This window comes from Lonchura striata, chromosome 1 (assembly GCF_046129695.1).
Source record: "Lonchura striata isolate bLonStr1 chromosome 1, bLonStr1.mat, whole genome shotgun sequence".
NCBI lineage: Eukaryota > Metazoa > Chordata > Aves > Passeriformes > Estrildidae > Lonchura > Lonchura striata.
The window spans coordinates 128,433,885-128,447,010 of record NC_134603.1 but is presented as its reverse complement, the minus strand read 5'-3'; the positions used below and the strand labels follow the sequence as shown (position 1 = coordinate 128,447,010).

At 38.1% G+C, this 13,126-nt stretch overlaps 1 protein-coding gene across 7 annotated transcripts in view; it reads right to left on the bottom strand.

The window, feature by feature from the left end:
* The window catches only part of DGKB (diacylglycerol kinase beta), a 339,840-nt gene extending 329,618 nt beyond the window's left edge, over positions 1–10,222 (bottom strand). For 6 of the 7 annotated variants that reach the window (XM_021538315.3, XM_021538318.3, XM_021538320.3 and 3 more), the window contains exon 1: positions 9,477–9,596. The gene's annotated coding sequence lies outside the window, so the exon portion shown is untranslated. Of the gene's footprint in view, positions 1–9,476; positions 9,597–10,089 lie in introns of those variants that run through there. The other variant, XM_021538316.3, reaches the window with a different exon arrangement.
* Between the last annotated feature and the right edge of the window lie 2,904 nt (positions 10,223–13,126).

Genomic DNA, 13,126 nt, shown 5'->3' with positions numbered 1-13,126 from the left:
AAATTAACAAAGTCCAAGTATTTATGGACTAGGCAGCAGAATATTTTGTATTAGGTTAAGATTAGAAAATTGGAAAACAAAGAAAAGCAAAAAACCAAAAAAAGTAAACTTCCAGAAATATTTTTTTATATATTTCTGGGTTCAATAATTCTTTAAATAAGTAAATTTATGCAAGAAGGTGACACATTGTATTGTTGCCTAGGGTATCTTTTAAAAAAAATTAAGTTCATCATGTATTATTCACAAAGAAGAACAACCCTTTTCCAATGGATTAATAAGTCATTATTCTACTTGTTATTATATCAATACCAATGAAATATTTAACACAGGCACGAAAATGTTTTTAAGGATAGGTACAGGAAAAAATGTAGGGAGCTGACACTGAATTTAGGTATGACATAGGTACTAAATCCTCTAACAGTCTGATTGTTCTTTCTCTTGCTTGCTAATGCTGTCCTCCACTTCCCACTGGAATAGATTTATATACCTCAGCACTGATAAATCTAAAGTAATGTACATTAAAAAACAAATCACAGCAATACACTTAAAGTGATGACCAGTGAGCTCATCGCTGATGACTTACCACTGAGAAACATAAGAAAAAATTGGAATTATAATCAGAAAAGATCAGCTCAGTGTTTGACAGCATTCAAAAATAAAAATATTCAGAATAAAACAATTTATTTCATTGTATAGATCCCTGGTATACTTGCATTCTGAATAACATGCAGAGCTTTTTTGGATTTGCAAATTGATTACAGCAGAACTGAAAAAAAGAGGACAAAAAAGATGGAATATAAAAAATAAGAGTACACTAGAATTCTTCTATCTTCAAAATGAAGCATATCTCGGATATCTGTAAAATAATAAATGTGTTCAGAGTGTTGGAACCTGAAGGAACATATTGGACATCCTCTGCCTATTCCTCTGTTCTTTTCTTGATAATCACTCTTTGGAGACATCATACTAGTCCAGACAGACTTTCATCTAGTAAAGCTATTCTTATGCTTTTAAGAAGGATGAAGAACGATCCCATTCACCTGCCCTACTAATAGTACCTTGATAAGGATATATATAAGCCACAGTGAATTTTCAGTATGATATGCAGAATTTGACTCTCCCAGAAAAAAAAGCAACAAAAATCCCAAATAAGTATCTCCTCCATCCCAAACAAAAATAAACAAACTAGCAAAAACAGACAAACTGATGAATAGTAACTATTTTTCTCTGGAAAAAATAACTAAATGCTACAATGTTTACCACACTATGTAGTGTGGGTGTTCACTTGCCACATATATAACACATACTTCCCATAGAAACAGAGAAGGGGCATACAAATAAAGTATTTTACTGGCAATATATAGTTTTCAAAAAAAATGTAGATAATAACCAATGTAAACATCCCTTTTAGTTGTAATTGTGCTTGCAGTCATTTACAGAATCCAACTTCAACTATATTGAGGAATGTAATCTACATTATCAACTCTTCAAAAGAATCCATCTACAATACACATGATTCTTCTCCATTATAAACTTAATAACCACATGTAAGGTCTTCATCATGCTATTTACAACCATTTTAAGGCATTTAATAGTATTATGAGGCTTTTAAAGTATTAAGTTAGAAGGGTTACGCTGTCATGAACTTTCTTTCCTCCCCTCTTCTTCCATTCTATTAGGCTACTTAAAACAATAAATATTCAGTGGGGTATGTGTTAAATCTGAAGAATCAATGACAACATTGTTAAAGACAAGGTAAGACTCAGTATTATCTTTTCTCCAACACCCACAAGTTGAAAATCATTACCACAGCTGTTCTGCCTTCAGGTACTTGATTTTTTAACAGTTTAAAATCTCTCTGAACTTTGTGCCTTGCACAAGGAACTTTCCTTTAAACAGCCAAACCATTTCTTGCATATCCGTAAAATATTTAAATGGCTGCAGAAGACACTGGTTTAAACTAAAAAACTAAACATACAAGTTAAATGGACCTCTGTACACTGTCCACACATCCTTGAAACACAGATGAAAACAAATTTTGATATTAACATGCAATACTGATCTACACATGTGATTTATATTAATTTGTTATTATGAAGAATAGTTATCAACATGCATGTTGATATGAAAGCACAAGGCTCAGAAACAAGGTCTCATTTTGGAATATGGGCATCAAGTTCCCTGGAGAAGAACAGCATTTCATTCCTTCATGGGTTAATAATTTGCTCTCAGCTTAAAAGAGATGGCACCTGCTCTGTCAAATACATATTTGCATTTCCAAAGAATGAGAGCAGCAAACAAGACCAGGGGAGGAGTAATGAAACTTTTCCTGAATAAATTAAAGAACTCTATATAGGGAAGGGATGAAGCATTTGAATCTGAATGAAAACTGCAGAACGTGACAAGAAATATGTACCAGGACTGGAAAACCTTTCCTGCTTGTGATGCTCTCCAGTGAAAACCAGCCAAGAATGTAAATAATGCAAGACAAACTGGAGCTTGACCAAATAGCAAATCCAAGGAGTTGTAACTTGTCAGGATACATAGATTTTGATCTGATTTTAGTACACATAAACAAAGCACGAAAGTCTCAGTTCTACAACTGCTGTCATTAAGTCCATGTTCCACAGTAGTTAATTTTGGATTTTGAAAATAATGCTTTTATTTTACTTTAAGATGGTAGATGAATTATGGATGAATTACAGAAGTTTTCAAGGTTTCCAGATGATGAAAGCATTCTTCTACTCCCATAGGAGTCATTATCCTTTTAGTTAGGGTGCTGGACTGATCATGCAGAACTCACTGTCTCCATATATCATCACATTAGGGTACTGAAAGGGTCATCTCTTCCTTTAGATGGACAGCATTTTGAGTCACAAATCCATAGTGAAAAATGAAAAAGCTCCAAAATGAAAAAGCTTCATGGAGTGACCACAGTCATCAGGCATGTGCACTGAATTGAGATAAGGTCAGAGGGTTTGTGGTCTAAACCCTGTAGGAGTGCTCTTAAAAGAATACATTTTTTTCTATAGCCCATATATTCTTATTACTTTCCTTTACAGCTACCTGCCTGTTAAACTCCACGGATACATGACTGAATATGCTCCTGTTAGCCAGAGAACTGTAAGATTCTACAAATTCTTTTGACAGATGACCTACCCTGACTTCATTAGCTCATCAGACCTTAATAAGAACACACAAAAATTCTTAGAAGAGACTTGAACAACTTCTTGGTCACTAAATAAGCAACTAGACATAAATACTGGAACTTCATCAAGACACTTTGTCTCAACACCAGTAGAGACATGTAAAAATCACCACCCTGGTGTACTGTGCAATACAGGGTAGGAAAATATATTGAACACTCATATAAGCTGGTTTTGTACTTTCTGGGTGAATATTTATAGGAAAAAGTCTGAGACAGAACATAAAGCTTTTATACAAGTAACTATTTTGAATTTACAAAAGCAAAACATTTCATAACTGAACACAATATTTTACAATGTGAGGAAAAGAAAATAACCACTTGGCATTTTAAGTTTAAAGAGGATGTAAAAGAACATTCTTATCAGAGTACTATACTGTTTTTAACAACATCTAATATTCAAAGCTGGGAGTTTTCCCAGGATTCCTCCAGACATTCTACTTCTATGAAATGTTGTGTCAACAGCACTAAGCCTAACAAAGGTCAGTGCAAATTTTTGTTATCTCTGCTATATGAGATCATATTGTTTAGAAGGTTTGAATTCTTTGACATAGAAGCTGTCAGGCTGTTTAAACACAAACATCTTCATTGGTGCTTTTAAATAAAAACAGACAAAATGACCCACTGTACTTCCTGAGCAGAAGTAGCTGCAGTACTACACAATTTTGAATTTACAACAGCATATGAAGACAAACCTTATCACAAATCCAGTAGTTTTTCAATGTGTATGACATGTAGAACAAAGTAAACCTAAATGCAAAAGGCTTCAGAGTTTCAAAGTAAATCCAGAATTTTTAGAAAGGCCTGTAATTTTATTTTTCAATGAAATGCATTGCTGGAATATTTTATATCAATAACGAATTAAGACAGACTTTTTGGTAAAAACATACCATTGCCATGTTTTTGGGACATGAAGAAAAATATAAATGCTCCAGGCTATTTGTTTATTTAGATATGTTTAAAAATAGGTCCTTTGATATTTAACTTCTGGTACATGGCCCATTCTAATGAACTACTGTTTTAAGGCTATTTTAGTTTGTGTTTATATTCAATAATGCATGGAGAAGACTTGACACTTTCTTAGGAGTTCAATTCTTCCTTACTTTCCTAGCTGAGAAAATATCCAAGGGTATAATTTATCTCACACAAAAACGGATGTCTCAAAATTAGATTTTAAACTGTGAGTGAACAAGTCACACTAGCCAGGCACCCTTTATAATGAATTGAGAGACCTGGATACATTCAGAATGTGCTTCAACTGACCTATAAAGGATGCTCATCTTAAAATTAAAATTTACCCCAGCAGGCGCTTTTGACTTTCCCTTAGTAATAATAGGAGAGACAGAAGGTAGCCATATGGTATTTAGATATTGAACAGAAGACCGAATAGACACATTAATGTATATTTTTAACATTTGAAAAACTTTATTTCTAAATTATGACCAAGTCATCAAAATCTAAAGAAATAGGCAAAGATATTGAGTAAAATATTCTAGGGGTGTACAAAAGCAGCATTCTGGTTATAGAAAGGAGATTAAATCAAGTTTTACATATCTAAACCTAAACCTTTTTAAAGAATTGTTTTAAATTTTAGAAAAAGGTTTTCATTGAAGACTAAATAGAAAAAAATAATTTTATAATTTTGTAAATGGTAAGCATTATATTTCCTTTTGCTTGCTTAATTCATTCCTGCTTGTAATCACATATCTTTCAGTTTTCATCTACTTCAGAATCAATTTTTCTTGCTATGTTATCTCTTTCTTTTCCTTTATTCTCATTTTTCTTTCTTCCCTTCTTGAAATCTATTTCTGGCATAATATTATCTCCTATTCACTTGATTAATTCATAAATTCATGCAGGACACAGTAGAAAAATCCACATTGAAAAAGGAAAAAACAGCAGCAGATCGTTCAGTCTCGGGATGCAGTGGTTCATATTCTTATGTCTAGGCCATAGTCTCTAGATTTAGAAAAAATACTATCTTTCCTTTTAAAAGATAAGACAGCAAAATTTGCTGATTTGACACCACTTGAGATTTTCTCCTAGACTGATACAGCTGCTTTACTGTTTGCCATTTCTCTAATTCACTTACATTTAGCTTCTCAGTTCTCTAAGACTACAAACATACAAATATGTCACTGCATGGAAAAGCCACATACACCTCAAGAGCATCCAGGATTGATTTCAGGTAACTTCCAAACTCAAATCACTGTATAAATCAGAAGTGTCTACCTGGGGGAAAATTTAGACCAAAGAGAATAAATTTGACTCATTGCTTTTACTTTACACAATATGCTTTAAAGGACAAAAGAGAAAAGAAAGACATTTCTATGAACTGTGTGAGTTTTCCCCATTTCCTGACTAAACCAACAACACATTGGAATACTTCATAATAACTATAAGGCAACTTTATATGCAAGCAAAGCACCATATCACAGCAGAAGGCTCATAGATTTGGATGCACCAACATTAACTTTCATGAAAATTTTCATCACATCTCTTGAGACTGTAACTACTGCAAGGACTAGAGAGTGAGCTTCTTATTACAACTACTGAGCATTAGACATCTCATTGAATGTCTAATGAAAAAAACCATAACAATTTCAAACCAAGAAATCAAATTGTGGCTGAAAATCAACCTAAAGATAATTAAGTAATTTATGGCATTTGTATTAACTAAATATATCTGCCACCATAAGAAAAGTAATTCCTAAAATCCTTAACAAAGAAGTATCTAGAGGTCATTTTAGTTATTATTTACTATTGTAAACAACAAACATCTAAAAATAAAAAGCTAATCAGTCCCCAGAATTGGAAGTCTAATTAGTAACACTGAACTGCCAAACATGTCTACAACTCTGCTTGCCTTTATTTACTTTTTAAGAAATTGTTCAGGGCAAAACAATAGTGTCAGAGTTGTACACTTACATTCCAAACTTGTATTAAAGGGTAGGACAAGAAATAAACAGCCCCCAAATACTTACATTTGTTAAGCTTTTAAACTTGTGGCAAACTAACTATATCCCTTCAGGGCTAAATTGCTGCAAACATTATTCAGAGAAGTATTTTATTTTCTTCAGAAACAATTAAAAATGTGTTCTACATTGCATAAAGCTGTTTTACTGTTTGGGGACAGTTACTCATCTCAACTCCAACTAAATAAATAAATATTTACTCCTCAACTTCCTGAATTAGCCTAAATACTTTACCTGCATCAGATTATTTCTATCCATAGCAAGAGCATTATTAGTGTACTGAAAACTAGGTCAGGTTGACAAAATCAAGATATCAGTTTCAAAGCCCAAATCTTTAACTTTTTTTCACTCTTTTAGGTAAGGTATTAAAAATAACTACAAACATCAAACTCTTCTCAGTGGGACCCACCATGTCACTTCTTGAGCTTTCCAGTACTGGCAATTTGCTGGTTTAGCTATAAAAAAGTCTCCAAAGAAAAAATTATTAATAAAGTACTGTTATGAAAAACTAAATTATGGACAAGTAATTGTCTTAAGTCTTCTATTACTGTTAGTAATTATCTTGTAAGTGCCACAGGAAACAAAAAACTGACCGAAGAAACTCACAAGTGAAGGTCAAGAGATTCTTTACATGGAATTCTTGTCATAAAATGATTGTTTCTAACCTTTTATGCCAACTTCTATTGATTAACCTGGCTGTGACATGCTATAATTCCTTCAGAGTAACCGCTGGAACATAATCTACACAAAGGTAAAAAAAAAAAAATAAAAATTGGGAATTAAATCCAGAGCAAGGTGTAGTCCATATTCTTGGTATCTTTTTCACTTTAGACAGTAAGGCAAAGTTCAGGTGGGAATTCCTGAAGCAGGTTGCAAACTTTACTTGATAGCAGCAAGCTGTAGGAAGCTTTCAGGAGGCCAGCATCCTTTTCTTCTACAGCACTGCATGGTATTAATGTCCCCCAGATTTGACTGGGAGAACTTTATCATAACTTTAAAATAAGCATAAACATCTTTCACAAGTAGCTTCTCCATTCCATGGGTAGAATTCTGGCTGAACTCCTCTTGATCCTGCACACTAAACCACAGAACAAGACTAATTGTTTCTGTAACCCACTCTTTCTGATTGCCATCACTCTTCCATAATTCCAGATACAGATGAAAATGTTTCATCATCCACTTCTCACTGAGGCCTTAAAAAGACTTGTTAAAATTGTCTGCAGAAGGCTTATGATCTAATAATGGTCATAACAATTCAAAGAGAATGAAATAGCATGTATTATCTATACTCAAGAAGCATCTGGACGATGCTCTTAGTCACACAGTTTAGTTTTAGTTAGTCCTATGAGGAGCAGAGAATTGGAATCAATGATCTTTATGGATCACTTAAAACTTGAGATATTCCATGATTCTATGCTATATGCTGTTGGTTTTTATTCCATTAAATATAAAGCATGACTTCAAGCTATTATCGTTCATTCTATATGTGCCATTCACAAGAACTCAGTGCTGCTGACATACACAAATGTTTTATAATAAGGCCAGTCCAATTACTCAGCCAGGTGACTGAAGCTTTCCAGTATTAACCTAATTAGTACTCTCAGATGAGCTATTTACACTCTGTTTTATCAAAATGCTGCTCTAACAGGCTTCCTACAACTCTCTTATCATTCTCTTCATTCCTGTTCCAGTGATCTCATTCCATAGGCAATAGGTACCTAGACCCATCCTATAGAGACACCTGAATGACAATTCCAGAGCAGAAACAGTGCAGAATCTCCTTATAAGTAAAACCTAATATCTAGTGCTCTTTGAAACAATTAACTTATTTTTATATTGCATGAACTCTTAAAAAATATCTGTTCATTTATGCATTGCTACTGAATACTGTTCAAGACACCAATAGGTGTTTCGAAAAGATGATTTCAGCTGGTACATAACAATTCATATATACTTCTTCCTTAAAAAAATTAAGAAAGGAGGTTTTTCCTAAACCAGGCTAAGAACAGCAACATATGATGTTTGCAGGCCCCTAAATTAGATTAAAAATTGTACCCAAATATTTCAAATTCACAGTACAAAACAGTCTCAGTTCCAGGTCTTCCCTGCCACGATAAACAACAAAGTCCTTCTACCTTGACAAATGAACAAGAGACAAGAGAAGCCCCTGGAGCAAGGTGCTGCTTTGTGATGCCCCATGTTTCTTGATGCTTGTTTTCCTTCTGTACTAGATAGACATTTCAGGCTCTGAGTAATACTGGATTACCACTTTGGGGAGAAACAAGGGACTTATTTCCTGTAATGTTATCCATAAAGCATAGCATAAGTCCAGTCATTTGGGAATGCATATTAGGTTCTTGCTATGGATTTTTTTCCTGGATGCATAATGACTTTCTAAATATGTGCATCATACCATTGAAGTGCAAAGAAAAACTATTACCTTGCTACATTAGGTCATTTAACCTAAATGGGAGTAGGAAATGCCGAGTAGCTTTTATAGAAACTTAAAAGACTACATCTCCTGCTACAATTACTGGTTTTCCCCATCCTGTTGCATTGTCTTTTTTATTTTATGATAGGGTTTTATAAGTTTTCAATTTTTTTTTCTAACCTTACATCAACCAGACAAAACTGCTTTTGAAAATTAATAAAGTTCTACCCAAATTTGTAGAAAAACAGTCAATCAATGAAGAACCAAAGACCCTACAATCTGCTTGTTTAGCTATGGAAAATAATACCTACAGTATAGTAATCTGATCAGAAAACCTTTAATCCATCTCCAAAACATGACGCTCACAATGAAAAATGTAATTGCATTCACTTTTGACAAATAAAACTGTTCTAAAAACAGAATCAGAACAACACTGGGCCACAAAACAAACAAACAAAATCCCTAAAACAAAACAAACCTGAAACAAAACAAACCCAAAACGCAAGAATGAGCTCGTGACAGCAACACGTAAAGTTTAAGAAGACCAGCCTTTAAAGCCTAAGTTTGCAGCTGCATCTTTTGTTTCCTGCCCGCGCTGTGTTCGCATCCACACTGGATGCCTCAGCACTTCACCGTCGTGAACCCGGCTACCAGGGGCAGCATCAGGACACTGACTGAGGTTGAGCAAAGTGATACGGGTCGACGAGGCAAATTGGCAGTAACTAGAAATGAAAGCGAAGCGTCGTGACAAATTCACCACGCCACGGTTAGCTACAACTTTCAGCTTAGCCCCTCCACTACGCCCAGACACAACCGTGAACCACGGCCCCCACCGCTCCGGCCGCCCAGCGACTCGCGAACTTACTGCAGTGCGATGCGGGCGGAGGGACCGCTCGGCCCCGGGATGCGGGAGAGCGCGGCGCCCCGGGCAGCCGCGGACCGGCCATCCAGCCGTGCCCCCGCCAGCGACGGCGGCGACACCGCCGCCAGCCCCCGCCCCGCCCCGCCGCCGGCTGCCGCAGCCCAGCGCGCCCGGCCCGGCCCCGCGGGGTCACCGCCGCCCTCGGCCCCTCTCTCGCCGCCCTCCGCGGCACAGCGCGGACCCGGCAGCCGCCCTCCTCTCGGGAACGGGCAGGCGCCTCCGGGCGGCGCGGTTTTAAGCGGCGGTGCGCCAGCGCATCTCCCACCCCCTTCCCGGCCGGGCGGCAGGGGGAGGGGAGAAGCGACACACACACTCACACACGCACACATACACACGCACACACGGAGACACCCCCTCTGCAGCCCCTCCCGCCCCGTGCAGCTGCGGTACCTGTTGTCCAGCGTCCGCATCCCCCGGGCGCCGCCCGCCGGTTCCGCGCCCGCTCCGCGCTGGAGCAGCGGTGCGGCAAGACCCGCGCACCGCTCCGCAAAGCTCCGCTACCCTTCCTCCGCCCGCTGCCCCGCGCCGAGCGGCGCTAAGCCCGTGCAACACTTACCCAAAGTTTACAGGCTCTCCCCGCCGGTGGCGACCGCCCAGGGCTGCCGGTCGCCCTCCGTGCTGCGCGCTGCGAGGCGGCGGGGCTGTGGCAGGGGCGCAGCCGCGGGGACACGGAGGGGCCGAGCGCGGCCCGCCCCGCGCCTACCTGCCCGGCCGGGCGCCGCCGCGGGCGCCGGGGAAGGCGGCGGCCGCGGAGCGGCTCCCACGCAGGTGCGCGGGCGCTGCGCCGCCGGAGCCCGCGGCTCAAGGCGCTGGCGGAGCCTGCGCCCTCCCCGCCGCGGCACCGTCCGGCGCTCGGCAGCCGCGGGGCCCCGGCGAGGCCGGCCCGGTCCCGGCTCGGCGCCCGGCGCCGCTTCGGCAGCAGCCCGCCGTGCCCGGCCCGCCGGCCTCCATCCGGCCGAGGCACCTTGGCCAGCTGCCCCGCCGAGCGCTGCCCTGGGCCCCGCTTCCCTCCAGCACCTGTTTGGAACCTCTCTGAGGGTAGCAACAACCCAGCAGATTTGCAGATTTACTCAGAAAGAAGAAATGAGGGACCAAGAGTAGCAGAGGCATGGAAATGAATGTCTTTGTGCCGGTGCCTACCGTTTAGCAAGATACAGAACTAGGGAGCTGATCAAACTTTCACTGACAGGTTCCCAAGGTGTTTAATGAGAGATTCCTAGGGACTGCCAACTTCCATCTTCAAGTCTTGAGGGGTCAGATAAGCTTCAGACCTTCAGCTTGAAACCTGATTAATTATAATATGTAATTATAATTAACATAATTAAACATTAATATAATTAATGTTTAATTATAATGTCGTTAATTTATATTCACTATGTTGATATATGGCACTAAAAGACTAGCGCTGAAAGGTGTTTTAGACAATGTAGATGAGATTTAGTATATTGCTAATAATTTTATATAATAAATCCATTGAAGTTTGAAAATAAACATTTCCCTGCATTTTGTTTCTTTTGTATGTGTATCCATTCTTCCTTTCCAAAATATGCTTTTAGAGGGTTTAATTTTAATGAGACACAAGTGCTAGAAATTCTTGGAATCTTCTGTTGTAGGAACCATGCAAAACCATGCCAACCTGATTTGGTTTATAGAGAGGTTTCTTAAAAAATTCCTTAATTCACCTAGAGCACTGAATGTGGTTTCCTCAGCATAAATGGTACTGGCTCTCTATAAATTAGCTTCTCCACAACACCATTAAAGATACTTAAGTGTTTCCAATTAGCACGTTTCCAAAATTCATTGACACTTCAAATTTTTGTTTAACAAAATGTTTTAAAATTTAGAAGAGCTTCCTGTAAGTAAAGTATATAAGTAAAATGCAACTTTATATTATATAATGCAATTATACCATATACTCAGGGATACAAAAATATTCATAACTAAAATTTCATTTTTATATAGTTTTGATTGTCTTAAATGAACTCAGATTTTGTTCTAAATAAGCTATTCAGTTATCTTCATATTCTCACAAAACCAAAAGAAACAACTTTTTTATAACTTTGGAAAAATATGTTCTCAGCTGTATGGCATCATACCTATTATTGACATCCAGTAGTCAATCTTATAAATATCTTTCCAAATGCCAGCTTCAGAGTAGCACATGCCAAGTACTTGCCCTTAGTTCCCCATGTCTAATCTGTTGCTTTCCCTTTAAAACTGATTTCAAGAGATTCTTGTTCTGGGAAGGAATTCATACTGAGAAGAAATTCAGTCCCAGTATACTTGAGCCTCAAGTTACTATTAGTTACTTGTGATAAATTATTCCAGTGCAACACAAATTTTTTATAGGTCTTGCAATAAAATGTTACATCTCGTGGTACGGGCAGAGAGGTGGTTTTGAATCACCATATTGCCTTAAAAATTGCTTTGAAGCGCTCTCAGACATGGTAATAAAAAAATAAAAATTGCTACAAAAATATGATAAAAATTAAAAATACATTTTCTTATGTTGTGCAGAATTTCCATATATTCACTTAACTTAGGCCTTTACTGTTCTCTGCTGCTTTGGATAAGAAAAGGGTCTAACTTCAGTTCCTATTGAAATGGAAAAGGTCCCACAAGTTCATTTGCAGTTTGGAATGACAAGTCCATTGACCCTTGTAGCTTTAAAATGCCAAAGAAAAATTTGGAGGTCTTACAACACAGGAAGAAAAATTAACTCCTTCATTAAAGATTTCATTTTGCCCTAGGAAGGCAACAACCCTCACACAGGTGAAAGCCAGCTCAGTACAGATGAGCTGAAAAAGGTCAATGTAACAGATGTCAAACTGAAGGACTCTAAGAATCTTTTTTCTACTGGAAAATATTTAGGAGATTGCTATCCACATGCCTAATTTTAGAAACATTGCTGTATTATGTGCAGCAGGAGAACAGGTAGGGGATGGGGATAGATGGGTTATGGCTTATGGCTAAGAGCTTCCTCAGCACAGAGTTCAGTGGCAGCCTTTGTGCATAGCACATTTGCATAAGCATCTTTGTTCTGGTTTCAATACAAAGCTCCATCCTCCTATTCCAGAAGCAGGATGCTGCCCAAACTGTATATGCTCCTGTCCTCCCCTCCTTAAATCAAGCTCCTACCATAAGCAGATTAAAATAAGCGAAGAGTTTGTCTGTTAACAGCTCACTCCCTCACAGCAAAGAAAATAACAGATGTCTAGAAGCCACAGCCAGAATTTTAAATATTAAATTTATTATACTATATACTTAGATCTGTGTTTGGATATTTAAATTAATTTTGTTACTAAGCATGACTTTAAGTTGCTCATTTAATAAAACTATGATGAACTTGAGGCCATACATTTTTATGTGATTCATGAAGTAAAGAATCCTAACAGAAAAATGATTCTCAGTTTCCAATATGTTTTATTTGCTTTTCATATATTGCAACAGTCATCTGCAGTTATAGTATATTAGAAGTTTTGAAAGAAAAAGGATTCAGGCTTACAGATCTGACTTCAGTGATGGCATTACTGTACATCACAGGTACAAACTATTGAAAAGTAGTCTGACTCCATGTGAAATCAGCTAAGGTA